This window comes from Sinocyclocheilus grahami, unplaced genomic scaffold (assembly GCF_001515645.1).
Source record: "Sinocyclocheilus grahami isolate Dianchi unplaced genomic scaffold, SAMN03320097.WGS_v1.1 scaffold191.1, whole genome shotgun sequence".
Taxonomy (NCBI): Eukaryota; Metazoa; Chordata; class Actinopteri; order Cypriniformes; family Cyprinidae; genus Sinocyclocheilus; species Sinocyclocheilus grahami.
Window position 1 is genome coordinate 209,393 of NW_015505370.1, and position 11,576 is coordinate 220,968.

General features: G+C 38.5%; 1 protein-coding gene across 1 annotated transcript in view; it reads left to right on the plus strand.

The window, feature by feature from the left end:
- The first annotated feature begins 489 nt into the window (after positions 1-489).
- The window catches only part of tmem121aa (transmembrane protein 121Aa), a 22,238-nt gene continuing 11,151 nt past the window's right edge, over positions 490-11,576 (plus strand). Inside the window, exon 1 of the mRNA XM_016284943.1 lies at positions 490-705. The gene's annotated coding sequence lies outside the window, so the exon portion shown is untranslated. The remainder of the gene's footprint in view (positions 706-11,576) is intronic.

The following is an 11,576-nucleotide window of genomic DNA, read 5'->3' on the forward strand; positions in this document are numbered from 1 at the left end:
TTGACTGTGTAAATATGCCTTTAACTTTTTAAAGTCAACTTTACAGTTACTTAATATACAATTTTGTAGTTATTTAGAATACTTGTAAAAACTGATATTTAGTAGCCTTCTATCCATAAGCATTCTGGTATTAATTCAGATATATATTTTTATATGATCTGTTCAGTGACTCATTTTAAATGATTTATTTTTAAGGAGTTAATTTGAAGCTCCGTTCTAAACGTTGCATTTATTAATTTTGAATAGCTATAAAGGTTTTTTTTTTTTTTTTTACAATGCATGTAACCTACACACAATATTGGTGGGGGTTTCATTTAGCCTTTGCATTGTCCACTAAAGGAGGAAGGCAGTGGGCTGACGGTCTCCCAACATAAGCAAATTGCCAATAAATTATGTTCTCTGCTGGGAGGGTGAGGGAAGCGACTGAATCACTGATTCAAGAGAGGGAGAGAGAGGGCGAGCGAGAAAGAGAGAGTAGCCTAACGTGGATCGGACTGAAAAGCACCGGCCCGCACACGCGTGTCTATTTCCTCTCTCAGTGGTGGGGTGCACACGCGTTTCAATAGTTTTGACAAGGGATTGCTTTTCTTTTGGAGGCTACATCTCTTGTTTTCCATCAGCGCGCGCTTGATGCGGATTAAATCACTCCACAAACATCAATCTCGTCTCAGAGCGGATCAGCACCTTGGACAGCGGATGCCAGAGGTACAGTCTGCTGAACGGTCTGTTCGGATGAGAGAGGGTTTCCTGTCAAAATCATGAATTACCCGTTGTGCAATGAGCTGTGGCGGACACATAAGGCGCGTTGTGCTTTCTAAATTAATATCAGCTTAACTGAACTGACTGAATGAAGGACAATAAGTTAATGGCTGGCCGAGTGCATGTGTGAATTAAAAAAAAAAGTATTGTGATTTATGTCGGCTCTTCTGGGTTCGAGTTTTAGTGCAGTTTCTATCGCTGAAGTATCCGTTCATGAATTCATGGGACAGCTAGCGTTTTTAGCTAAATATAATGGTGTTGTGAGATTGCAAAACTATCGGTCGCATATTGTTAAATGAAAGAGGAAAAGCAGAATTCGAGGATTTGACATATGATAGTCACTACTGTTCATTAACGAGGAATTTTAGATTATTTTTTAGATTATTTGAGTTGTTTTTGTCGCGAATCTCGTTAATATGCGCTATAAGCCTTGAAAAAGTAACCATTCGAACTGTGAATCTTCTCGTGGTGTTGGTTGTGAATCGTCCAAGTGACTCGAATCTTTTGAATCCAAATCACCAAAAGGATTTGTTCGTTGCAGGTTATATCGTTATGCCATGTGAGCATAACTGTGATATGAGGGAATCATTTCGAGTTTCGAGTCAAATCGAAACAAGTTTATTAAAAAATATGCGTGTCTACAATCTACTGTCTGTGAGACTCAAGAGCGTTTAATCATAAGAATTGTACCCACAAATTACATCAAAACTCGTCCTTTGTCACCTGCTGGGCATCATTTTAATCAATCTATAGAACAATATAGGCTAAAGACAATTAACATAGCCTAAATCTATTTTCTCTATAACACCATTTACGTTATATTATGCCATTTTCATAGTTCACTTTTAGATTAAAATAATTCTAACACCACCTTCCTCCCTGTTGTAAACTAACTGACATGTCTAACTGAACATACTAATGCCCCTCTCGTTTAGCAGATTCTTGTTCACAAATGTGACGCCTTGTTCATTACGTTTAGAGCCGCTCCAAGTCCGTTTCTGAAGGTACGAAAACGGTCACGAGAACGTGAGGGAAACCCACTGACTCGAGAAGCCAGTCTCCACACACGACAGCTTCATTAAGGGTGCAAGATTGTTCAAACAATGTCATTAAGGGAGCAAGAGTCTTTTAAGCAATGGTCTTGAAGGTTGCTTCTGTTGTCATTGACTTAATATCTTTCAAGCACCTCGAAGGGTTTAAAGGGGTTTGCAAACGACCCGTCCTAACACTTACAGTACTGGCTAGAGCCTGCGGGCATTTTTTACACGCGCTGCAGTGTGTTCTGAGGCGCCTCACGTGACACATAAACAACCTGAGGGAGCCTCGAACCCCTTCAACCCTTGACCATGCATGCACTCAGCCTTGAATACAAAGTGGATTTATTTAGGCACATACGTTATACCTTATATTCTTAGCTACAAAAACGCCCTTGAACATAGCCTATTATAGGCTACTGTTACTGCACACGGGGAAAAAAGGATACAGGTAAACGAAGACACAGGTAACTTACAAAATATCAAACCATTGTTTTGGCCAACAAATATTGCTTCTGCAATGTTTTAAAATATTACTAATATTACTAATATTAGAAAAACACATTTGTGTAATTGGACTTTGTCTCAAAACGTTATAGTTAGGCCTGCTGCAACATTGTGACAACTTCCCTGTCCGAGAACTGCTCACCAGTATAATTCCTTTATGAATGCTTGCATTTTTAGGTCTCCATTTTTTTCTTGTCTGTTGGTCGATGTTTGTTGATTATGCTTTGTCACTTTAATTTCCTTCCGACCACAGTTTCATTATTCAGTGATAGAGTCTTTGAGAGAAATACATATGTAATCTGAGTAATATTTGTTTTACAGGGATTATGTATCTGTGCCTGTCACACTGGACGTTTTATGTAGTCAGTGAACCCATACAAATTAGTAAGTTGCTTTAGTGATTTACAGGCATTTAAGCGGGAAAGAAATTACTCTTATAAAAAGGCAAACCTAAACCCACATTATTTCTAGCACTGTCAATGTGAAATAGCATTCACAACCAATTTTAATTCTGTTATATTTTGGAGGCAAACTGGGAAAAATTTAGGGTGGGATGGGATTTTTAATTTTTTCCCATCAGAAATTGATTGGATTTTGCAGATTGGTTGGTTGAAAAATAATTACATTTTGAGAAAAGATTATGAAGATAAACATTATTTTTTCTTTGAAATAATGTGCAGAGATCATCCGGTCACAATTAGACCAGAAAAGAAAGTAAATAGGGTCAATTTTACGACGACTTTAAGTGACCTCTCCTATTGATCTGATCAGGGCACACAAAATTGCTGCAGGCAAAGCAGGCACTTGTACTTTATCTCATTTCCTGTGCATGAAAAATGAACTGGGTTTTCAGAGTATCACACTCCTTCCATTATCCTATCTATCCATTATCAGGACATTGGTCGGTATGACCGGTACATTCTTACCCTAGTGCCAGCAGGCAATGGAAGTTCAACCTGCATGTTTCCAATCTCCCCTGGGGTTTCATAAGTGTGACATGACCGCCTCCATTTGCAGGCAGACAGACTAACTGCCTCTCTGCCAGTACAAACCCCCGCTGGCTAATTACTGACACAATGTCAGCATGGACAGCTGGCAAGGCCATTTTGTGAAGTGAAGCATTTGATTGGGGTTGGCTGGATGGGGGCCTTTCCTCTGAGTTTTGCATCTCTATGAGGTCTGGATGCTTGCCTTAAACAATGCAGTGGTGCCCATGAGGCAACATGCTGAATGCACAGCCCGTCAGCACTGTGGAATGATGGTTAAGATGGTTTGGTTGGGCTCATTGGAGAGAGTTGGCTTGCTCTATGTGCTGTAATATGCTGGAACTTTTAAGGGCTAGCTGTCGTTCTATATTGTTCATTCTAGATCATACGTGATCACATATGCCTCTGGTGCACTGTTGACTACATCAGAATCAGAACTGAGTTTATCTGCCACATAAGATTCTTCTTAAAAGGAAGGTGACTTAGTGAACTGTTCCCAAGGAAATAATAAACCTACACAATTCCAATAAACACAGTTTATGTAATGCTGATCCAGGAGATGAATATTCATTATTCTGCAGTTATGTTCAGAATCTATTAGCGGAGTGCGTGCCATATAAATTAACCATATATATATATATACTGTATACAGTGGGTACGGAAAGTATTCAGACCCACTTAAATTTTTCACTCTTTGTTATATTGCAGCCATTTGCTAAAATCATTTAAGTAAATTTTTTTTCCTCATTAATGTACACACAGCACCCATATATGCCATATATATAAAGCTATATTTCATCAGCTTTGACACAGATGGTTGGCTGTATTAACCTACAATCTGCTCTTAAAGGAAAAAGTTCATCCAAAAATGAAAATTTGCTGAAAATGTACTCACCCACAGGCCATCCAAGTTTGTTTCTTTGTTGGAAAATATTTTTGAAAAATTTAGCATTACATCACTTGTTCACCAATAGATCCTCTGCAGTGAATGGGTGTCGTCAGAATGAGAGTCCAAACAGCTGCTAAAAACATCACAATGATTCACAAGTAATCCACATGATTCCAGTCCATCAGTTAACATCTTGTGAAGTGATTAGCTGCATGTTTGTAACCAACAAACATCATTAAGGCATTTTAACTTTAGACCATCAGTTTTGGCTAAAATGTCCATTATCCACAATAACACTTCCTCCAGTAAAACAGCCAATCCTCTGTTGTCCTCTCATATCAAAATCCACCAACATATTTGTTTTGAACTGTTTTCACTTGAAAATTGTGCTTGATCTGTGCATAATTCTCCCCTGATTCAGACAAGATGACTTTTCACTGGAGAAAGCAATAGGTGAGTAAATTTTCAGCAAATTTGCATTTTTGGGTGAACTATACCTTTAACAACTTTGTCACTTAAGGGATGTTGCCGTGCCCAGTCAATAATTTGTACCACAGAATGCTATTAAACACAATACATGAATTGAGATGTGATGGAAATGACACTGTGCTGGAGATGTACATAGCCGTCAAAGAATATTATAAAATTCTGCAAATAATGCAAAAAGTGTGGAAATATTACTTGGTATTAAGGATACATAAAATGCTACTAATGAAATTAGCCAGTATGCATTTAACTTACATCTTCATGTCATTCCAAACCCATAAGAGTTTGGTTAATCTTCAAAACACAAATGAAGATAGTATTTTTCATGAAAACTGAGAGGTTTCTGTCCCGGTAACCAAAACTTAGAAGATACAAAAAGGTCAAAAAATTGCTGTAAAATACAGTGCCCTCCACTAATATTGGCATCCTAGGTAAACATGAGCAAAAGCGGCTGTGAAAATAAATCTACATTGTTTATCTTTTTGATCTTTCATTCAAAAGATTTACAAAATTCTAACCTATCGTTGAAGTAAAACAACTGAAAGTGGGGGGAAGCTCACATTATGAAATAAATGTTTTTCTCTAATGCATGATGGCCACAATTATTGGAACCCCTGGAAATTCTTATCAGTAAAATATCTCTGAAGTATACTCCCATTCATATTTAAAAAAAATTTAGCACACCAGGGTGACTAGGAGCATGAAACCATCCAGCCATGACTTCCTGTTCCACAGGATTATAAATATGAGGAACACAAAGGCTAATTTCCCTAAATCATCCATCACAAGGAGTAAAATAATAGTTCTGATGTGCAGAACAAGATTGTTGAGCTTCACAAAATAGAAAGTGGCTGTAAGAAAATAGCTAAAGCATTGAAAACCCCCATTTCCACCATCAGGGCAATAATTAAGAATTTCCAATCAACTAAAGATGTTACAAATCTGCCTGGAAGAGGATGTGAGTCTATATTGTCCTAATGCAAGGTGAGGTGGAGAGTTTGAGTGGCCAAAGACTCTCCAAGGATCACAGCTGGAGAATTGTAGAGATTAGTTGAGTCTTGCGGTCAGAAAGCCTAAAAAATATCAAACATCCCCTACATCACCTTGTAGGGGAACTTCTAAAAGGACTGGCTTTTATGGTCAGATGAAACTAAAAAAAGAGCTTTTTGGCAGCAAACCCACCAGATGGGTTTGGTGCAAACAGGGATAAAAAGTACCCCATGTGCACGGTTAAATATACTGCTGGATCTTTAATGTTGTGGTCCTATTTTTCTGCTGGAGGTCCTGGACATCTTGTTCAGATACATGGCATCATGGATTCTATCAAATACCAACAGATAAAAAATCTAAACCTTAATGCCACTGTTAGAAATTGTATAATGTGCCGTGGTTGGATCTTCCAACAGGACAATGATCCAAAACAAACATCAAAATCAACACTAAAATAGGTCACTGAGCACAAAATGAAGCTTCTGCCATGGCCGTCCCAGTTCCCTGACCTGAACCCTATAGAAAATGAGTGGGTCTCTGATCTCTTGTCAGGTGTTCTCCAAACTCAACAGGTATTATAGGAGAAAACTCAGAGCTGTTATCTTGGGAAAATGATGTTGCGATAATTGTGGCCAATGTGAACTAGAGAAAAACATTAATTTCATTAGATTTCCCCCCAATTTCCATTGTTTTACTTTAATGATATGTTAAAAATGTTGTGCCGTTTTTGAATGAAAGATCAAAAGGATAAATGATGCAGATTTGTTTTCAGTGCCAATATTAGTGGAGGGCACTGTAAATCAGTATGAATTTAGCAGTCTTGTGAGCAGATATAAGTGCTTTATATGATGAACAGACTTTTATTTACATCTAAACAATGATCTACACACATATGGCAAAAATGGAAACTCAAACAAGTGTGAGTGATGCACAAGAAAATAATCTGTTCATCAACTGCAGTGCATATGCAAGTGATTTGAGCACTCAAAAACAGATGGTCCACTTGGTAGTGCACATACACCAAATGCGTCCATCCAGGCTCACGGTCAATAGAATATACTTTGAAGAGCTTGCACGCTCAATTGTGCACAGCTCTTCTGGGTGAGAGTGTGAAAAGTATGTTTTAAACAAGCTTACTTTCTAAGAGTCATCAGGGCCAAAAGTGCCCATTGCTGATGAAACAATGTCTATATGTAAAGAGGTTTGGGCTGAATTAATTGCAGAAGTGTAATACTTAGCGTTTAGAAAGATCCCAAAACAGAATGTCTAAGAATATCAATGCAGTGCTGCTTTGCAAGCACTGTAATCAATAGCATTAGTCTAAACCCAAAAAATGCACTCTGCCCAATTTTAGCAGAGTAATTAATTGTCCCGAATGAATGTTAGTTTCCATGACAACCTAGTGATCTACTAGTTCTCTGTCATTGTGACAGTGTTACAGTAGCCAATATACTGTCGCATGACAAATGTTGTAAAGCAAATATAGTTCTTTCAGTGTGCGAGATGTCATTTTAGAGCTGAAAAGCTCATAGCGACTCTGTTCTCACTAGCCTTTGTCTCGTGTGCTCTGTGAATGAACGTGTTCTGCTGTGACAGTTATATTAGTCAGGTTTGGTCCTCTTCCCTGATGCTGAATGACAGTTCATAACAATTTCTTCCATAGAAATATCAGACAATGAAATCAACTTAGGAATCCATGTGGCCTGAAACACTTCCATCCAGACTGACTTTGTTCTACTATAAAAATTCAACATGCCACTTTGTCTTGTTAGCACTAGACTGAGTTGTCTTTTCAGAGTCACCTAAAATATAGCTGTTATAGTTTTACACCTGAATGGAGCGTGGCTGTGTGGTGTTTCTGTTGATCTACCTGGACAGGAAAGTGCAGCCCTTCCATAACAGCAGCATAAGGGCAGAGACCGCTGAGTCTCAGAGCAGCAAGGGCTTAAGAGCATGTGGGGCCTGAATTGAATCACCTTTCAGAGAGGGAGAGGGAAAGATAAAGTGAGTCAGAGAGAGACAGGGGCTGCAAAGATAACATCTATGTGCCACAACGTGTGATTGCACTGGTTACTGTCTCTATTGTAGCAGATTTGGAGCTCTAAGCCGTTCCATTTGTTGCCTTTCAGTGTAGCAAGCATAAAAATGGTGAGGCTTGTGTAGCCAAGATTCTGTTTCTAAGCTTACTGAGATGCATTACATTTTTTCCCCTAAATGTTGGAAATGGGTTGCAGTGTTTGCATGCTAAAATTAGGATTGTAATATATTTATTTATTCTAATTCTTTGTGAAGCTAACAAGTGTATCTGAGACAAACTAAACATTAGAGGAGAACAAATATATAATGAGAAAATAAATTCTCTGCTCATTTAAATATGGGGGGAATCTTGTGATTATGATCCTGTATCCAAATACATATTATGATGTTTAAAGAGATAGGTAACCCAAAAATGAAAATGTTGTTATCATTTACTCTCCCTTGTGTGTTTCGAAACCAGCATGACTTTCTTCTGTTGAACACAAACAAAGATGATTTTAGTGAATAATAATAATAATTTCTGACTGTTTCTCACACGTAGCTATCATATGACTTCAGATTACTTTAAATACAGTGTTTGAGTAACAAACTACTTTTATGATGCTTTATGATGTTTTTTGTCATTTTTTGAGCTTGACAGCCCATGGTCCTAATCCACTTACATTGAATGGAAAAGAGCAGCAAGAATGTTCTTTTAAACATCTCCTTTTGCATTCAACTGATAAAAGGAAAAAATTAAGTCATACACATATCACAGTTGAGAAAAGTATTTGCTTATATTCATTAGGCTTCTAATAATTAATCCTTAGTGTCATTCCATACACATAACTTGCCCTGATGTGGTTTATTAAAATATGATGCACCTAAAGCAGTAATTCTGTATCCTTAGCCACCTGCTTTGGTAAATATCATGAACATAATTTAAACAAGAAATGTAAATGAACCAGAGGTGCTTGAGGTGAAATAAATGACAGAATGATTTTGGATTTTAACTAGCGGTCCTAAAAGGTCACATGTATTTTCCTCAGTCACTGTGGGCCATATCAGTTTCTACTCTTTCAGCTTTACACAATCCTAGTCCTCCGTCTCTCTTTAACGTGTCTAAGCTGTTGTGCTGCAAACACCTTGGGTTGCTCAAAACTCCAGCTCTCATGTGAACAGAGTAGAAGAGGCACAAGAGTGGAAAAGAAGAGATACTCTCTTCTCCTTCTTAGCACAGCACTGGGGACAGTTGTGTCACGCTGAGATAAAGAATCTCGTGGACGTGAGAAGACTCCCAATGCCCAGCCTGCCAAAGTTCTGCAGTTTAAAGTCTCCCTGTCATCTCCAACCAGAAATACATAAATAGTAAGTGCAGAGCTTTCTGGGTCTTGCCTCATGCCTTTGCCTGATTCTGTGGCTGAGATTCCCATGGGAATGACTGAGACAGTGGAACAATGCAGCTGAGAAATTAAAAGATAAATCCTGCCAGTGAGACAGGATCTGCATTCTAATATCTAATATCTATTCTAATATCTCAGAATGAAGTTGTAAGGAAGCCTCTCCACCATATGTGATTTTGAGCTTGATTTACTATTCTGGGCAAGATACAGCTATTAAGGGAATAGTTCATCTAAAAATAAAAAATCCCATCATCATTTACTTATCCTCATGATGTATGTATGACTTTCTTTCTTTTGTGGAACACATTTTATCAACCAGAATGTCTAGGTTTATTTTTTTTGGTGAGCTCCAAAAAAAGAAAAGAAAAGAAATGTCAAAACACATATTTCAAGTATTCTTCTTAATAATAATAATAATAAATAAATAAATATATATATATATATCCATATGAAGAGTTTGGTTCCAAAACGCGATAAACGCCATTTAAAAAAAATTTGAGTTATATATAATTGAGAAATAAATATATATATATATATTTCAATCATGACAACTCTCTGAACATTTTAGCATGGTGATGGATATGACAATGTTAATGTATTTGGTCTTGGCGGAACAGATCTGCTACGCTGCTGCTGAATTGCTGCTGCTGAATTGCTGCTGCTGTTGGTTATTGCTGTAGTTGTAGATTATTGCTGCTGCTGCAAGCAAGTACAGGAACTTGCTACTGCCAATGCATATGGCGATACGGTGCCATGAATATTTAAGACATACTGCTGCTGCACAAATAGCATATAAAATAACCTGTAGCAGATCTATACAGGTGGAGCTGGGGAAGGTGGAGGGTTTCAGAGAACTCTGAAAGCGTGCTGCAGGAATCTCAAGTGAATGCTAGCCAGCCATATAAATCCAAGGCAGTAAGCTCATTGGCTGCATATGAACCAATCAGCTTGTGCCAAGTCATTTAACTCTCTGAATATCATCAGTTACGTCAGAATATCATCAGTTAACACTCCGTCAGAATGCGCCATCTAGAGTTTCATGACTGAACTATATATATATATAAATATATTTTATATGCAGGGGCATTTACATGACCCGGTTTTCAACTAAATATGAAAATAAATTATGCGTTTTTTGCCGTTTATTTACATGACAATGTCGTTTTGGGGGTCTGAAAGCACAAACTTTTGAAAATGAGCTTCAAAGGGCACATTTTTGAAAAGGATGTCATTATCATTTTTTGTTAACTACAAAAACGAGAAGTTGTGAAAACGGTGATGTCATGCGCATATAGTCTATAGGTATGTGCGCAGAAGTGTAGTGTTTCTTTACAAAGTGACATCTTTAACAATTTTTTAATTTTGTTGTCATTGCAATATCACATTTAAAAAAAAATTCCCCACACAGTATAAATTAATTTACATGAAATCTCTCCTTATAATCTAAGATGAGGGTCCCTCACAAGGGGATAAACATATTTGGTGGTTGTTGGCATCAGAGGCATCACTAGGATCCTTTTTACTGGGGCAAAATTCCGCTGTGCCCCAGTAAAATATTATGTCAATAAATATTACTGTATGCCAACTTGAGAATCCTTTTTTTTACACAATATTTCAGCAATCAGGTCATGTGTGTTTTTCTGTCAGCTTTATAGAATCAGAACTAGTGATGCCAGATACACCAAATCATTTTTTTGATCTAATCTGTCAGTGGGTTTGCAAAAAGGTCTGAAATTGTTCACAATTCCGTTTGATTCCTAAGTACAGTTCACTCACACGCTGGATCATTTGCAGTGGTTCCCTTTCAGTCGGTCACTCTCGACGTCACGTCGGAGGACCGACGAAATTGGGATCTCGCTTAGAGGGACCAATCTACTTTGAGTGTAAACTAAACGAGCCAATGCACATTGGCATGCGATTATTGCATCCAGCTGCTGCTGATCACAGCGTGAGTATAAGTAGGCAGCAAGTGCAGCGCATATTCAGCTTTTCGCTTCAGAGCTGAGCGATCACATCGTTCTGCTCCTGACTACTCTACTGAGAGAAAAGACTGAACGAGTTCAGCGCGCTCTTGAAGAGCTCTTCGTGTTGGTGGACGGCGCTTCAGCGGTGGTGGTTTCCCGTGTCGAGTGGGTTGCACACATCAGGCTGCACTACCCCCTGTTTGTGTTGCAGATGATCATCTCCCCTGTGCGCCTCAGCACGCTAAAAGAGCTTTTTCCCCTAAAAGAGCAATTTCGGGTGCGTCTTTTTAAAGACGACGTTGCTTGGCAAACTTGACGTTACGTCTTTATAAAGACGATGTGGGTCTTGCTATAGACAACGTATCACCTAAGCGTTTCTGGATGCGGTCGTTACCTGGTGCTGGGTGATGGTCACGATCGCTGCCTCTCGTGCCTGGGCATGAAGCACGCTGAGGTGGCTTTCGTGGATGCCTCATGCTCCCATTGCGGGGGCATGACCATCTCGGAGTTGCGGACCAGACTCCGTTACCTGCAAAGGGGCG